Raw genomic sequence first — 16,166 nt, forward strand, 5'->3', positions numbered from 1 at the left:
CTTTGGCTTCTCCTGTATTTTGTCACAAAACATCTGCATGAGGTTATTCCAATATTAACATTAGCCTGCTTTGCTAAATAAACATATTGTTGCAACAAGTTAATCCCCAAATTTACTATCCTGAAGGCATTGACTTCTATTGGAGTGCTTGCCCTCCACAAAGTTAGTTGAAGCTATTCCAAGTATCCGTAACTGCAGTTAATTTTCCTTAATCCACCACATGTTACTCTGGAATACTCACTGCAAGACAACAATAACATGTGTAATAGATCTGAATGCAGCATACACCATGGATAGGTACATGGATATGCTGGGATTTTTTTTCATTTATTATATTCTTTACTGAATGCTATGTTTACATATTCCTTTGTGCTGCTGCAAGTAAGAATTTCATTGTTCCGACTGGGACATATGACGATAAAACACTCCTGACTCTCGACTCTCCTGATGCGATATGATAGGGAGGTGGGGGGGTAAAACAATGGATAATAGGTGGGGGTAGGAACAAAGAACAATGGGGACCTGGCGTGGGGGAACTGATGTGGGGGGGGGGGGGGGGGGGGGGGGGGGGCAAAAGGAGGAGCTAGCGTGCTTTTCAACTTTGTCAGCGCCATAGGTGGCCGCTATTTGTACACTTCGGGTATACAAGCAAAGAATGTAATTGTGCCAAGCCACACGTGACAATAAAGTATTTCATTCTATATGGATCATGTGCAGGCAGATGTGAGTTTGTCTTGGCATCATGTTCGGCACAGGCATTATGGGCCGAAGGGCCTTTTCCTGTGCTGCACTGGTTCTATGTTCTGTGTTCTACAAATATACACATTAATCTGCCAATTTATTTTCCATCACCAACACGTCTTTTTCTTCAAAACCAATAGATTATTATATTTTGCGGGTCAGGCAGCATCTCTGGAGAAAAGGAATAGGTGACGTTTCAGGTCGAGACCCTCCTTTTGTGTCTGTCTTCACAAACAAACCTCCCTTCTATCGGCTCCATTTATACCTCGTGCTGCCTCGGCAAGGCCAGCAACATAATCAAGGACGAAGTCCTCTTCTCTCCTCTCGCATCAGGCAAAATGTATAGCAGTGTGAAAACGCACTCCACCAGATTCAGGGACAGTGTCTTCCCAGCTGTTATCAGGCAACGGAATCATCCTACCACAACCAGAGAGCACTGCTGAACTACTATCTATCTCTTCGGTGACCCTCGGACTATCCTTGATCGGACTTTGCTGACACTAAACGTTATTCCCTTATCATGTATCTGTACACTGTGAATGGCTCGATTGTAATCATGTATTGTCTTTCTGCTGACTGGTTTGCACGCAACAAAAGCTTTTCACTGTACCTCGGTACACGTGACAATAAACTAAACTAATTTCCGTTAAACCAGCATCTGCAGTTCCTCCCTACACAGATACTTATATTTCATCTTTTAACCGAAAGTCTCTTGTTGTTTAACTGTTTTTATACATAAAAGGAGATCAAACTATTTCCACCTCATGCCCATTTTTTGTTCAGTGTTCAAGGTACAGGACTGTGGCCACCATTTTCAAGAATATCTTCTCCCAACATCTAACAGGCTAACCTTAGTAAAATGAGCTTTTACAGACTGTGTTTTTGATAGCCGGAGGATTTCAGTTTTTTATTTGCACTGGTTTTATAATTATGAATTTACAGAAATGTCAGTTATTATATATTATGTGTGTATTCAATTTGTGTTCCAGCTGAGGTGCTGCAGGTGAGAATTTTGTTCTGTTGACGATACACATAACAATGAAACACTCTTGATTCTATAATGCTGAATACACAACAGAATAAAGTGTCAAAGAAATAAGGAACGCAAGAAAAATGACAAAAGAGCAAACGGGTCAAATAGGAATTAAATAATGATCATTGAGTTTGAGTTAAGTTTATTGTCACGTGTACCGAGGTACAGTGAAAAGCTTTTGTCGTGTGCTAACCAGTCAGCGGAAAGACTGCACATGTTTACTATCAAGCCATCCACAGTGCACAGGATAAAGGGAATAACATTTAGTGCAAGATAAAGCCAGTAAAGTCCAATGAAAAATAGTCCGAGGGTCTGCAATGAGGTAGCTTACTGCTCAGGACTGCTCACTAGTTGTTGGTAGAAAGGATACTCAGGGGAACTCGACTGTTTACATGTTGCTCTCTCAACTTAAAAAGGAAGAAAGAAAGAAAGAAAGATAGAAAGAGATCTGTTAAATTAGGTTGTGTGTCACGCTTAGTTGAAAAATACACGCCATATGGAAATAGAATAGGCAAATGTTGCCGTGAGTCATTGGACAATACTAGTTTATCACGAACACTGCTAGAGGAAGCTTGTCAACAAGCTGTGTCGTAGAGTCGCACAGCACGGAACAACGTTCCCTTACTGACCAAGATGCTCAATCTACACTATTCCCGCCTGCCTGTCTTAGCCCATATCCCTCTAAATCTTTCTTATACATGTACTATTCCAAATATCTTTTCAATGTTGTCATAGTATCTTCCTCAACTACCTCCTCTGGCAACTTGTTTCCATATTCCCAGCACCCACTGTGTGAACAAATTTCCCCTCAGGTTCCTATTAAAATATTTCCCTTCCTACCTTAAACCTATGTCCACTGGTTCTGGATTCACCTACTCTGAGTAAAAGAAACTCTGCATTCACTCTTTCTATTTCCTTCATGGTCTTATACACCTCTATAAGGTCGCCCCTCATCTTCACTCGCTCCAAGGAATAAAGTTCTACCCTGCCTAACTTCTCCCTTTAGTTCAGGCCCTCAAGTCCTGGCAACATCCTCGTAAATCTTCTCTGCACTCATTCCAGCTTAACAACATCCATCATAGAAACATAGAAAATAGGTGCAGGAGTAGGCCATTCAGCCCATTGCACCAGCACTGCCATTCAATATGATCGTGGTTGATCATTCAAAATCAGTTCCCCGTTCCTGTTTTTTCCCCATATCCGTTGATTCCGTTAGCCCTAGGAGCTAAATCTAACTCTCTTTTGAAAACATTCTGTGAATTGGCCTCCACTGCCTTCTGTGGCAGAGAATTCCACAGATTCAGAACTCTCTGGATGAAAAAGTTTATCTCAGTCCTAAATGGCCTACCTCTTAATTCTTAAACTGTGACCACTGGTTCTGGACTCCATGTGGAACATGCGGAACATTTCTCCTGCATCGAGCCTGTCCAATCCCTTAAAATTTGTATGTGTTTCTATAAGATCCCCTTCTAAATTCCAGTGAATACAAACCCAGCCGATCCATTCTTTCATCCTATAGCAGGGTGATCAAAACTGAATACAGTACTCCAAATCCGTCCTCGCCAACATCTTGTACAACTGGAACATAACGTCTCAACTAAGAAGGGTTTTGGCCCGAAACGTTGCCTATTTCCTTCGCTCCATAGATGCTGCTGCACCCGCTGAGTTTCTCCACCATTTTTGTGTGCTCAATACTATGACTGATTATGGCCAGTGTAACAAAAGCCTTCTTAGCAGTACAGTAAATCACATTAATACATCGCATATATCTTATTACATTATGTTGTACCACTTCATTTTTTGAGCTTTAAAAAAGATAGAAATAAAAGAAGTAAGGAAAGTAAGCAAGGGGGTCAAGAAAAGCCTTCTTGACCCCCTGGGAGGCCACTTACAAGGAGCAATGTATCTGCACTATTTACAAGGATGTTGATAGGATTTGAGGGCCTGAGTTAATGAGAGAGAATGTGCAAGCTAGAATTTTATTTCTTGAATCGCAGTGGCTGAGGGGTGATTTATACAGTCGAGGTGTATAAAATCATGAGGGGTATCGAGTGGGTGAATACATGTCTTTTACCCAGGATGGGAAAATCAAGAAACTGACGACATGGACATGGAATGATTTACTAGGAACCTCAGGGTCAACTTTTTTACTCAGAGGGTGGAGGGTGCATGGAACAAGCTGCCTGGGGAGGTACTTGAGGCACAATGTTTAAAAGGTGCTTGGACAAGTACATGGATAGGAAAGGTATAAGGGTTTAAGGGCGGCACAGTGGCATAGCGGTAGGGCTGCTGCCGTACAGCACCAGTGACCCAGGTTCGATCCTGACAACGGGTACTTTCTGTACAGAGTTTGTACGTTCTCCCTGTAACTGAGTGTTTTTTTCCGGATGCTCCAGTTTTCTTTCACATCCCAAAGATGTACAGTTTTGTCGGCTAATTGGCCTCGGTAAAAATTGTAAGTTGTTCCTGGTGTGTAGCATGGTGCAGGTGTATGAGGTCATTGCTGGTCGGCACTGTCTCAGTGGGCCGAAGGGCCTGTGTCTACACTGTATCTCTAAAATCTAAAGTCTAAAATAAAGGTTTAGAGGGATAGGGGCTAAATGGGGGTAAATGGGACTAGCAGATGGAGCATCTTTGCCAGTATAAGATGAGATGGGCTGAAGGGCCTGTTCCTGTGATGTATGACTCTATGTCCATGACACTTCCATTTTGGAGCTAAATACTCCAGCTACTGACCTCTTTAGCCAAACAGTTGTACATAAAATCCGCAATATAAAGGACATCCCATCATTGTACAGTACATGTGGAGAGGATGTTTTCACTCGTGGGAGAGTCTAGGACCAGAGGGCACAGCCTCAGAATAAAAGGATGTACCTTGAGAGAGGGGATGAGGATGAATTTCTTTCATCAGAGGGTGGTGAATCTGCGGAATTCATTGCCACAGACGGCTGTGGAGGCCGTCAATGGATATTTTTAAGGCGGAGATTGACAGAATCTTGAGAGTTAAGGGTGTCAGATGTTATGGAGAGAAGGCAAGAGAATGGGGCTAAGAGGGAAAGTTAGATCAGCCATGATTGAATGGTGGAGTAGACTTGATGGGACGAATGACCTAATTCTGCTCCTAGGACATGAACTTATGAAAGGGTTATATAAAAAAGTCACGTGACTCAGATACTTGCTTGGAAGTGGAAATGATCTGAAGAACTTATGTTCAGTAATGTTAATTTCTTCACAAAAAGACATGTGAGATTGTATTTATTACCAAACCATGCGCAAAGGAAAACAAATGTGAATATGACATTTCTAAAGACTTTAGTTCAAATCTAAATATGGTTTGCTCTAGTCATAATATGACAGCTTTTCTGAGTAAAATAGTTTAACTCTTATCTGAGTTCAGTTCTTTGAAAAACTGACAGCTATGGAGAGTAGATTTTATCTGGTGATTTGTAGATAATTTCCGAGCTCAAAATATATCAAAACAAAGTTTGCTGAATAGCTTGTAATGAGCATTTCGTTTTGTGTCCATTATACATAGAGAGAGAGTGGTCACAAATGATCAGGAATGTTCATTCAGCTCTGCTAAATGTATCACCCATTTCCTCCCTTGAATATAGAATGGAACAGCACAGGAACAGACCCTTCGGTCCACAATGTCCATGCCGAACATAATGCTAAGACCAACTCTTCTCTGCCTGCACATAATCAACATGCTTCCATTCACTGCATATCCATGTGCATATCCATCAATCACTGAAACGCCACTATTGTATCTGCATCCACCACCACCAACCCCGACAGCTCAATCCAGGCACCCACCATCCTCTGTCAAAATACTTGCCTCTGCACATCTCTTTAAACTTTTCCCCTCTCACCTTAAAGCTATGTCCTCTAGTATTTGACTCTGTCAAAGCCTCCACATCCTTCCTATAATGGCGAATGAGTTTATGTGTATTATTATCAGATTTACTTGGTCAGCATGCAAAACAATGATTTTCACTGAACCTCGGTCTAAATGAGTTGAAATAACCCAAACCTAGAACAGAGAACATAGAAGAGTACAACACGATAATTTCCTGCGGCACATAATGTCTGTGTCGAACATGATGCCAAGTTAAACTGATCACCTATGCCTGTATATGATCCACACCTATGCACATCCCATAGACGTGCAGGTTGATAGGTTTATTGACCTCTGTAAATTGCCCCTAATGTATAAGGCGTGGATGAGAAAGTGGGATAATATAGAACGAGTGTGAACGGGTAATTGATGGTCGGAGTGGGGGGGGCCGAAGAATCTGTTTCCATGCTGTATCTTTCAATCAATCAAGTGTTAATTACTTCAAAAGAACTGCAACAATGCATTAATAAACAAATTTGACAAAACCTATGCTCAACTCACTGACCGCTTTCAAATTAAATGCATAGTCTTCTGTGAAGCTTTTCAGAATACTGCTTAGAAAAACCTTCTGCTGATACTTTAGACTTTAGAGATAGGGCGCGGAAACAGGCCCTTCAGCTCACCAAGTCCGCGCCGACCAGGGATTATTACCCTGTATGCCAGCACTATCCTACACACTTGGAACAATTTACAATTTTCAGCAAAGATAATGAACCTACGAAACCTTTACGTCTTTAGAGTGTGAGAGGATACCTGAGCACCCGGAGAAAAGCTATGAGGTCACCGGGAGAACGTACAAACTCCGTACAGACAGCACCCAGTAGTCAGGATTAAACTGGGGTCTCTGGCGCTGTGAAGCAGCAATTCTACCGCTGTGCTACTGTGCCACCCAAAGTATAAACAGGATGTGAAACAACTGAATTATTGAGGTTTGGTTTCAAAACAAAAAGAGGAAAACCATTAAAGCATGAGTTCAGAGTTCCTTAAAGCGTATGGATGGTCGTATTCAGGTGAAAGTTTAATAAGTAAATGAATTACTTTTCAGCAAAAGTGAACAAGGCACATTGACAAGAAATTCCTGATTTTGTTAGTCAATTACTGTAAAGGCCCTCATCTATGAATGGATGCTTTCAGATATGTTTACAATTGTACTAATATCAGGGGAAGCAGTATTCTGCACATAGTCACACCTGCAATGAGGATAATGTTTGAAAATCAGTGATTGGCAACCAGAACAGTACTGTAGGTGATATTTGAGTTTATTTAGGTTTATTTAGTATTAGAGTCATACAGCATAGAAACAGCCTCTTCTCCCCAACTCATCTTTACCAACCAAAATGCTCCATCTAAGTCATTCAAGCTAGATGCAATGTTGGGCTAGATGCAGGAAGATTATTCCCGATGTTGGGGAAGTCCAGAACAAGGGGCCACAGTTTAAGGATAAGGGGGAAATCTTTTAGGACCGAGATGAGAAAAACATTGTTCACACAGAGCGTGATGAATCTCTGGAATTCTCTGCCACAGAAGGTAGTTGAGGCCAGTTCATTGGCTATATTTAAGAGGGAGTTAGATGTGGCCCTTGTGGCTAAAGGTATCAGGGGTTATGGAGAGTAGGCAAGTACAGGATACTGAGTTGGATGATCAGCCATGATCATATTGAATGGCGGTGCAGGCTCGAAGGGCCGAATGGCCTACTCCTTCACCTATTTTCTATGTTTCTATGTTTCTATTCCCATTTGCCCATATTTGACAGATATCCCTTCAAACCATTCCTATCCATGTACCTGTCCAAATGTATTTTAAATGCTGTTATAGTATCTGCCTCAACTACCGCCTCTGGCAGCTTGCTCCATATACCCAGTACCCTCTTCACAAACATGTTTGATGGTGAATATGAATATATAACTGTTTCAGTTTATTGTCCCGTGTACCAAGGTACAGTGAAAAGCTTTTTGTAGCGTGCTAACCAGTCAGCAGAAGGACAACACATGATTACAATCAATCCTATTCAATATTCATTCTCCAAGATTTCACATTGAGGTCTTCTCAACGACCAGCGATCACCCCGTCCACTAATCTGCACACACACTGGTGGATTTTTTAACTTACTGAAGCCAATTAACCTACAAATCTGTATGCCTGATGGCGTGTGGCAGGAAACCGCAGCTCCAGGAGAAAACGCACGGAGTCATAGGGAGAGTGTAGACAAACCATACTGACAGACCCCCTAGTCAGGAGCGAACCCGGGTCTCTGACGCTCTGGCAGCAACTCTACCGCTGTGCCACTGTGCAACCCCTTTAAAGCTGCATTATGACGTCCTGATTCTTATACTCAATGCCCAGTTAACAGAGAAGATTGTGAGTGAAAGCCAAGAAAATAATTGAATTTGATGCACGTCAGAAACAAATCGTGCCAAGAAGTGACTCGCAACAGCGCATGGGATGATTAATACGTGAGGTTTCCAAACAAGTGAAGAGGGGAAGCACCTCATTAAAATATATTGGTGCCAAGCCATTACAAAAAATAAAATTGTGGTATTGGTTTGCCACTTAAAGAGATTTTGCTGCAAATCAAATACATATTTCTAACAAGATGAAAGGCAAACAGGAGAACACAAAACTCACAAGTTGAACTGTTTTTATGCTATTCCACTCGCTCAACACATAAAAACAAGGAAAATACCGTTATTCAAAAAAACATTAATGTGTCACTGATGAGCCAATCATATTTCCCATGAACCAATTAACCTTTGCCCACTCGTGCAAGAATTGAGCATCTGAATTGTCCTATGGCGAGGGTGTAGAAGAGGCTTATCAGAATTCTACCTGGATTAGAGGGTATTAACTATGTATATTGAGGTTTGACAAATTTGGATTGATTTCTCTGGTGTCAAAGGGGTGGAAGATTGCAACCTTCTCGTGGTCCGCCCTGTTTTGACTAATGCAATCAACTCGACGTGCACCAACGGAAGATTAAGTAGAATAAGTTGTCCAACAACTTTAGGCTGTGCACGCCACACGAAAGAAGAAGTCAAGATCAAAGAGAATCAACAGTATATTTGTCACGTGTACTGAGGTACAGTGAAAAACTGTGTATTTTTTAAAATCTTGCATAAACATTTATCTGTTCATTGTGGATGGCACGATTGTAATCAAGGAGAGTCTTTCTGCCGACTAGTTAGCACGCAACAAAAGTTTTTCATTGTCCCTCGGTACACGAGACAATTAATAAACAGTCTGAAGAAGGGTATCGACCCGAAACGTCACCCATTCCTTCTCTCCAGAGATGCTGCCTGTACCACTGAGTTATTCCAGCAATTTGTGTCTATCTTCGAACTAAGCTAAACTAAACATGATTACAGTCAAGCTGTCCAAAGTGTACAGATACAGGATAAAGGAATAATGTTTAGTTCAAGATAAAGTCCAGTAAAGTCCGATTAAAGATAGTCCAAGGGTCTCCAATGAGGTAGATGGCAGGTCAGGACCACCCCCTAGTTGGCGATAAGATTGTTCTGTTGCCTGATATGGCTGGGAAGAAATTGTCCTTGTAATTCTTTCAAGTTGATATCCATAATCAATGTTTTTGGTGCATGACAGGTAAGTCATCAAAAACTCTGGAGATAGTTTAGCAATAAGGAACAAAATCTGTTGACACATGTTTGTAAACAAATTTAAACATACCATCAAATAAAAATAAATCATAATTTAAATATATTAAGTTGACCTGAAACATACGGGTAAGTTCCTTTTGATTTTTAGAGATGCAGCATAGAATCAGGCCTTTCGGTCCACACCGACTATCGATCACACTAGTTCTATGTTATCCCACTTTCTCATCCACTGCCTACACACTTGGAGCAATTTACAGAGGCCAATTATGCATCTGAGACAGCACCAGAGGTCAGGATCGAACCAGGATCTCTGGCGCTGTGAGGCAGCAGCTCTACAATTGTGTCATGTTGCTGCTTACTTGGTGCATTAATTTGAAGGTAAATGTGGAAATCCTGACCCTGAAAGATGGACTTGCACATGCACCTGGTGATTTGCATCTACCACACAGACACAGTCCAGTAATTACCCTTACTGGTGCATCAGCATGTAGAGAAAATGTAATCCCATATCACATGTTTGATAATAATACTTTCCTCGTTACTGGTTTAGTTGGTACTCTATCAGGCTATGCATCCTGTTAAATGGACTTACATCCTTCATTGTCTCTCTTATTGCCGTCACTCTCACAATTCCAGGGAATGCCCTTGGTAAATAAATAACATACGAATTGGCCAAGTATTAACAAAAAACAAAGTGCTGGAGTCATTCAACGGGTCAGGCAGCATTTCTGGAGAAGCTGGTTAGGTGACCTTATAGGTCGGGACCCTTCTTCAGACTGATTGTGGCGGGGGAGGGGAGTGGGGGGGGGGGGGGGGGGGGGGGGGGGGGGGGAGGGGGGGGAAGCCGGAAGGGGGTGTGGGGGGGGTAGGACAAACCCTGGCAAGTGATAGGTGGACACAGGTGAGGGGTGGAGGTGTTGTTTGGTAGATGGTTGGACAAAGGCCGGAGATGAAAAGACAAAAAGAGACATTTCCTCTGTTTTATAATCAATACCTAAGATCAATCCTTGTCCAATCAGTATATTTGTTTCATTCTAATTAATCCATAAGACTTTTATTTATTTATTTTTTTATTTTTAACTACATTTACCGGAGCTATTGGGAGAGGTTGGGCAAGCTGGGATTTTATTCCTTGGAGCACAGGAGGCTGAGGCGTGATCTTATAGACGTATATAAAATCATGAAGGGAATAGATGGGGTTAATGCACAGAGACTTTTACCCAGGATAGGAGAATAAGAACCACAGGTCATAGATTTAAGGTGAGTGGGAAAGATTTAATAGGAAACTGATGGGTAACTTTTTCACTCAGGGGGTGGTGGATTTATGGAATGAGCTGCCAGAGGAGAAACTTGAGGCAAGCACCACAACTGCATTTTAAAAACACTGGGACACATGGATAAAGGGATAAAGGGATATGGTCCAAACTCAGGCAAACTGGCTTGCATGGGGTATCATGGTCAGCGTGGGCCGAAGGGCCAGTTTCCATAAAGTTTGACGCAATTACTGCATGGTGTTCAACAGGTTTATTTGACACAACACAGGTATGCAGGTCTGGATAGTTCCCTTTGACATGCTTCAGGGGAGAGAAGGTATCCAACTAAACACTAGCCCAATGTGCAAAGGAGCACACCATATTACCTCTGGAGAAAATTAGTTGGGGAAGAATTCAACGCGTATGAATCTGATAAAACCCTCATATAATTTGGCGGCACAGTGACTCAGCAATAGAGTTGCTGCCTTACAGCGTCAGAGTCTCCGGTTCGATTCGGACTACGGGCGCTGCCTGTACAGTTTATAAGTTCTCGCTGTGACCTCATGGGTTTTCTCCAGTTTCCTCCCACATTCCAAAATCATGCAGGTTTGTAGGTTAATTGGCTTCTGTAAATTGTCCCTAGTGTCTAGGATAGGACTAGTGTACGGATCATAGCTAGTCAGTGTGGACTCGGTGGGATGAAGGGCTTGTTTCTATGCTGTTTCTCTAAACTAAACTAAACTAAACTAAATTCTCAATGAAATACACAATGTTTAAGAACTGCAGTTGCTGGAAAAATCGAAGGTAGACAAAAATGCTGGAGAAACTCAGCAGGTGAGGCAGCATCTATGGAGCGACGGAATAGGTGGCGTTCCGGGTCAAGACCCTTCTTCAGACTGGTCTCGACCCGAAATGCCACCTATTCCTTCCCTCTATAGATGCTGCCTCACCAGCTGAGTTTCTCCAGCATTTTTGTCTACCTATGAAATGGCACTGCATCAGTAATCTTGTAAACTTACACTCTTGTACTTAAGTATGATTGTGCCTTTGTATAGTAAGGTTTTTACTGAACTGAATGCAAAAAAAAAGTTTTTTGGTCATGGCTGATCATGAGTGTCTCCAGGGTGTTATTCCCTATATGGAGAATGCCTGTGCGTGACTTTGTTTAATGTGGGGAGACTGGTGCACAGACAGCCACCCCACGGTCGTTGACAGATCCAGGTCAAGATCCAGTGGCATGGAGTCCAAGACGACCGGAAACTCTTTTCTGCTGCAGCCTTCATCCGCCTTCCCAGCCGTTGTGTCATTCCACAAAGGTCAGCCATCATCCTCCGCCTGTTCCACCGATGAGGTCTTGGGACATGTGACAATAAAGTACCATTAAACCATTGGATTATGAAGGTAACAATCAGGGAACAATTAGCACTTTAGATTTGAATTTAGACTTTAGCGATACAGCGTGGAAGCAGGACCTTTGGCCCACTGTGTCCGCACTGACCAGCGATCACCTGCTACACTAGCACTATCCTACACACTAGGGACAATTTACACTTTAGAAAACTGGAGCTTCCCAGAGGAAACCTACGTGGTCACGGGGAGAACGTACAAACTCCACACAGGATCAAACCCGGGTCTTTGGAGCTGTAAGGCAGCAGTTTGACTGCTGCAACACCGTGCTGCCCCTTGCCTAGTTTGCTGACAAACTTTAACGAAGCAATATAAACAATATCATAACTTGGTGAAATGTGGCACACACATGTGCACATAATAGGCAACAATATCTCAATGCTCTGGTTGAGAACCTAATGCATCTGTGAATAGCTCAGGTGCTAATTATGTTTTTTTTTTACAGAGGAGGTGTAGTTGCCAATTTTTGGGGGCTGCCTTGGATTCTCCAGGAATTAAACATATGCCTCTTGGACATTACTGCCAGCTGGCGAAAAATGACAGCATCATTAAAAAGATTTTTTTTCAAATTTTTGAATGATTTTACTTACGAGCTGTGATAATTTTGGAGGTGTCAAAATGGCTCTGGCAGAGTTAGTTATTGAACATTAGACATCATGAAAAGAAAGCCTCAGACATTAGCAATGTTGTGGGAGTTGGTTTATTAATGTCATGTGCACCAAGACACAATGAAAGATGTTGTTTTGAGTATCCAGGCAAATCTTCACCATGGGTGAGTGGAAACAAGGAATTGGCAAATGCTGGCTTACAGAAAAGGCCACAAAGTGATGGAATAACTCAGCGGTTCAGGCAGCACCTCTGGAGAACATGGATAGGTGACGTTTCGGGTCTGAAGAAGAGTCGCGACCAGATACATCACGTATCCATGTTCTCCAGAGGTGCTGCATGGCCTGTTTTGTTGCTCCAGCACTTTGTGTCCTTTAACGTTGATGAATACATCGGTTAGTGCAAAAGCGGAGAGAAATAGAGTACAGCCACACAGAAAGTGCAGATGAAAAAAGCACATAGGAAACAGGGAAGTAGATTGGAGGATCATGAATTCATCCTTTGCATATGAGAGGTCTGTTCAAGAGTCTGATAACGGTGAGGAAGAAGCTGTTCTTGAGTCTTGTGGTACATGTTTTCAAGTGTATCTTCTGCCCAAATGGAAATGTGAGAAGAGAGAATGACTGGGCTGTGAGTGGCCTTGGTTTTGTCAGCAGAGAATGCAGTCTTGCCGGGCACTGATGTCGAGAATTAGCGTGGAAGATGTTTTGTCATCTATTGTTACTGTTTGAGATCTGTGGGTCAATAAGTCTAGGGTCTATTTGCATGTGTGGGGGCTGAATTGTCAGTCCTGGAGATTGAAGATGAGTTTGGTTGGAATAACTGTGTTGAAGGTGGACCTCTCGTCAAACCACAGGACGTTATGTAGAAACATAGAAAATAGGTGCAAGAGGAGCCCATTCGGCCCTTCGAGCAAGCACCGCCATTCATTGTGATCATGGCTGATCGTCCCCTATCAATAACCCGTGCCTGCCTTCTCCCCCTATCCCTTGACTCCACTAGCCCCTAGAGCTCTATCTAACTCTCTCTTAAATCCATCCAGTGATTTGGCCTCCACTGCTCTCTGTGGCAGGGAATTCCATAGATTCACGACTCCCTGGGTGAAAATGTTTATTCTCATCTCCGTTCTAAATGGGCTACCCCTTATTCTTAACCTGTGCCCCCTGGTTCTGGACTCCCCCAACATCGGGAACATGTTTCCTGCCACTAGCTTGTCCAATCCCTTAATAATCTTATGTTTCAATAAGATCCCTTTTCATCTTTCTAAATTCCAGTGTATACAAGCCCAGTCACTCTATTCTATCAACATATGACAGTCCCGCCATCCTGGGAATTAACCTCTTGAACTTACGCTGCAGTCCTTCAATAGCAAGAATGTCCTTCCTCAAATTTGGAGACTAAAACTGCACACAATACTCCAGGTGTGGTCTCACTAGGGTTGTGTACAACTGCAGAAGGATCTCTGCTCCTATACTCAACTACTCTTGTTATGAAAGCCAACATGCCATTAGCTATCTTCACTGCCTGCTGTACCTGCATGCTTACTTTCAGTGAATGATGAACAAGGACCCCCAGATCTCGTAGTACTTCCCCTTTTCCCAACTTGACACATTTCAGATAATAATCTGCCTTCGTTTTTTGCCACCTAAGTGGATAACCTCACATTTATTCACATTAAACTGCATCTGCCATGCATCTACACTCTCACCCAACCTGCATCTTCATAGCATCTTCCTCACAGTTCACTCTGCCACCCAACATTGTGTCATTTGCAACTTTTAATCCTTTCATCTAAATCATTAATGTATATTGTAAATAGCTGCGGTCCCAGCACTGAGCCTTGACGTACCCCAATAGTCGCTGGCTGCCATTCCGAAACCCGATAATTGCTACTCTTTGTTTCCAGTCTGCCAACCAATTTTCTACCCATATCAGTACCCTACCCATATCTCTGTCCGAGAATTGACAGCATTCTCAAGGAAAATTGAACTTTTTAAAATGGACATAATAATGGATATTTGGACGTTAATGCAAAGCAGAAATTTAAACAAAGGCCTCAGATGGTGTCATAAATCAGATGAGCAATGATCTATAAGTTTATAGCTCCTATATTTTTTGTATTAATTCAAATTCCGAGAACACGTCAACCCAATTCTCCCTAACTCCACATTAAAAGCACAACAAAAAATCTGCTCAGAATTAACGCCCCACCCCACATTAATAAAGTGTTTCTGACTCCAATAATGCATGTTGTTGCAGCTCTATGTTGTAAAACTCCACATGAATAAGACCATAAGTTAGAGGAGCAGAATTAGGCCATTCGGCACATCGAATCTGCTCTGCCATTCAATCATGACTGATCTATTCTTCCCTCTCACCCCATTCTCTGGCCTTTTCCCCGTAAATAAAACCCTACTCCTAATCTCTTCCTCCTGTGTGTTAAATTAGTTGATTTCAACAACTGTGATGTGCTAAGTGTTAACAGGGAAGAGGACAATTAATCAGGATCCCTACTGATTACCTCATCCTGGTGATTTCCATGCATAAGTGTGTGGAGTCTGGAGGTGCGTAGAAACATTATTGTATTAACGGCACGGTGGTGCAGCGGTAGAGTTGCTGCCTCACAGCACCAGAGACCCGGGTTCAATCCTGACTATGGGTGCTGTCTGTATGAGTTTCTACCATCCCCCTGTGACCGCGTGGGTTTTCTCCGGCTGCTCCAGTGTCCCACACTACAAAGATATACAGGTTTGTAGGTTAATTGGCTTCAGTAAAAAAATGTGTAGGATAGTGCTGGAGTATGGCGTGATCGCTGGTCGGCAGATTCGGTGGGCCTAAGGGCTTGTTTTCTCACTCCATCCACTCCCCTTTAAAGTTCACCCACTAGTCTTACCGTCTCCACCCACATTCTTTCCATGCCCGTCCCCTCACCTGACATGGGTCTGAAGAAGGGTCTCGACCCGAAACGTCGCCAATTCCTTCTCTGCATAGATGCTGCCTCACCTGCTGAGTTACTCTGATTTGCAGGCCGTTTCCAGGGACACATACAGAGGCGGACATCAAGTACTAATGGAAGACCACCAACTCAGTGAAAAACACTTTGGTCTGTCTGAAACTAGGTCTCCCGGCAGAGAGATGACCGCCAGGGAATGTTGCCGACCGGCCCACTGTAGAGCGGACTGCAGGAGTATGTGCTGAGGGACACACAGAAGCTCGGTGCAGCTTACGCCAAGGCTCTGTGTGGGAGGACCATAGTCTGGGACCTTCCGCTGCTGCACATTGAGGGGCAGAGCCCAATGGGGGCACCCCTCAAACAAGGAAGGGGATATCGCCCCATGGGGCCACATGAGTACCAAGGGAGTTTTGATTAAAAACAGGTGCTAACACTACTGAGTATGGCATTACTTAATGAATGAACACTGAGAATATGTTTTTTGCATTTTTTGCCTTGTATATACATTTTACATTTTGATTGAAGTTACCAGCGATCCCAGTATACTCTAGTTCTATCCGTCAAACTTGCACGTCTTTGGAATGTGGGAAGTCAGAGCAGCTGGGGGAAACCCTTGCGGTCACAGGAAGAAGGTACAAACTCCATACAGACAGCACCCAACGTC

At 42.9% G+C, this 16,166-nt stretch overlaps 1 long non-coding RNA gene across 1 annotated transcript in view; it reads left to right on the forward strand.

The window, feature by feature from the left end:
• Nucleotides 1–16,166, forward strand: part of LOC129708694 (uncharacterized) — a 110,556-nt gene that overhangs the window by 93,917 nt on the left and 473 nt on the right. The window lies entirely within an intron of this gene.

The sequence above is a fragment of the Leucoraja erinacea genome, chromosome 24 (genome assembly GCF_028641065.1).
Source record: "Leucoraja erinacea ecotype New England chromosome 24, Leri_hhj_1, whole genome shotgun sequence".
Lineage (NCBI taxonomy): Eukaryota > Metazoa > Chordata > Chondrichthyes > Rajiformes > Rajidae > Leucoraja > Leucoraja erinaceus.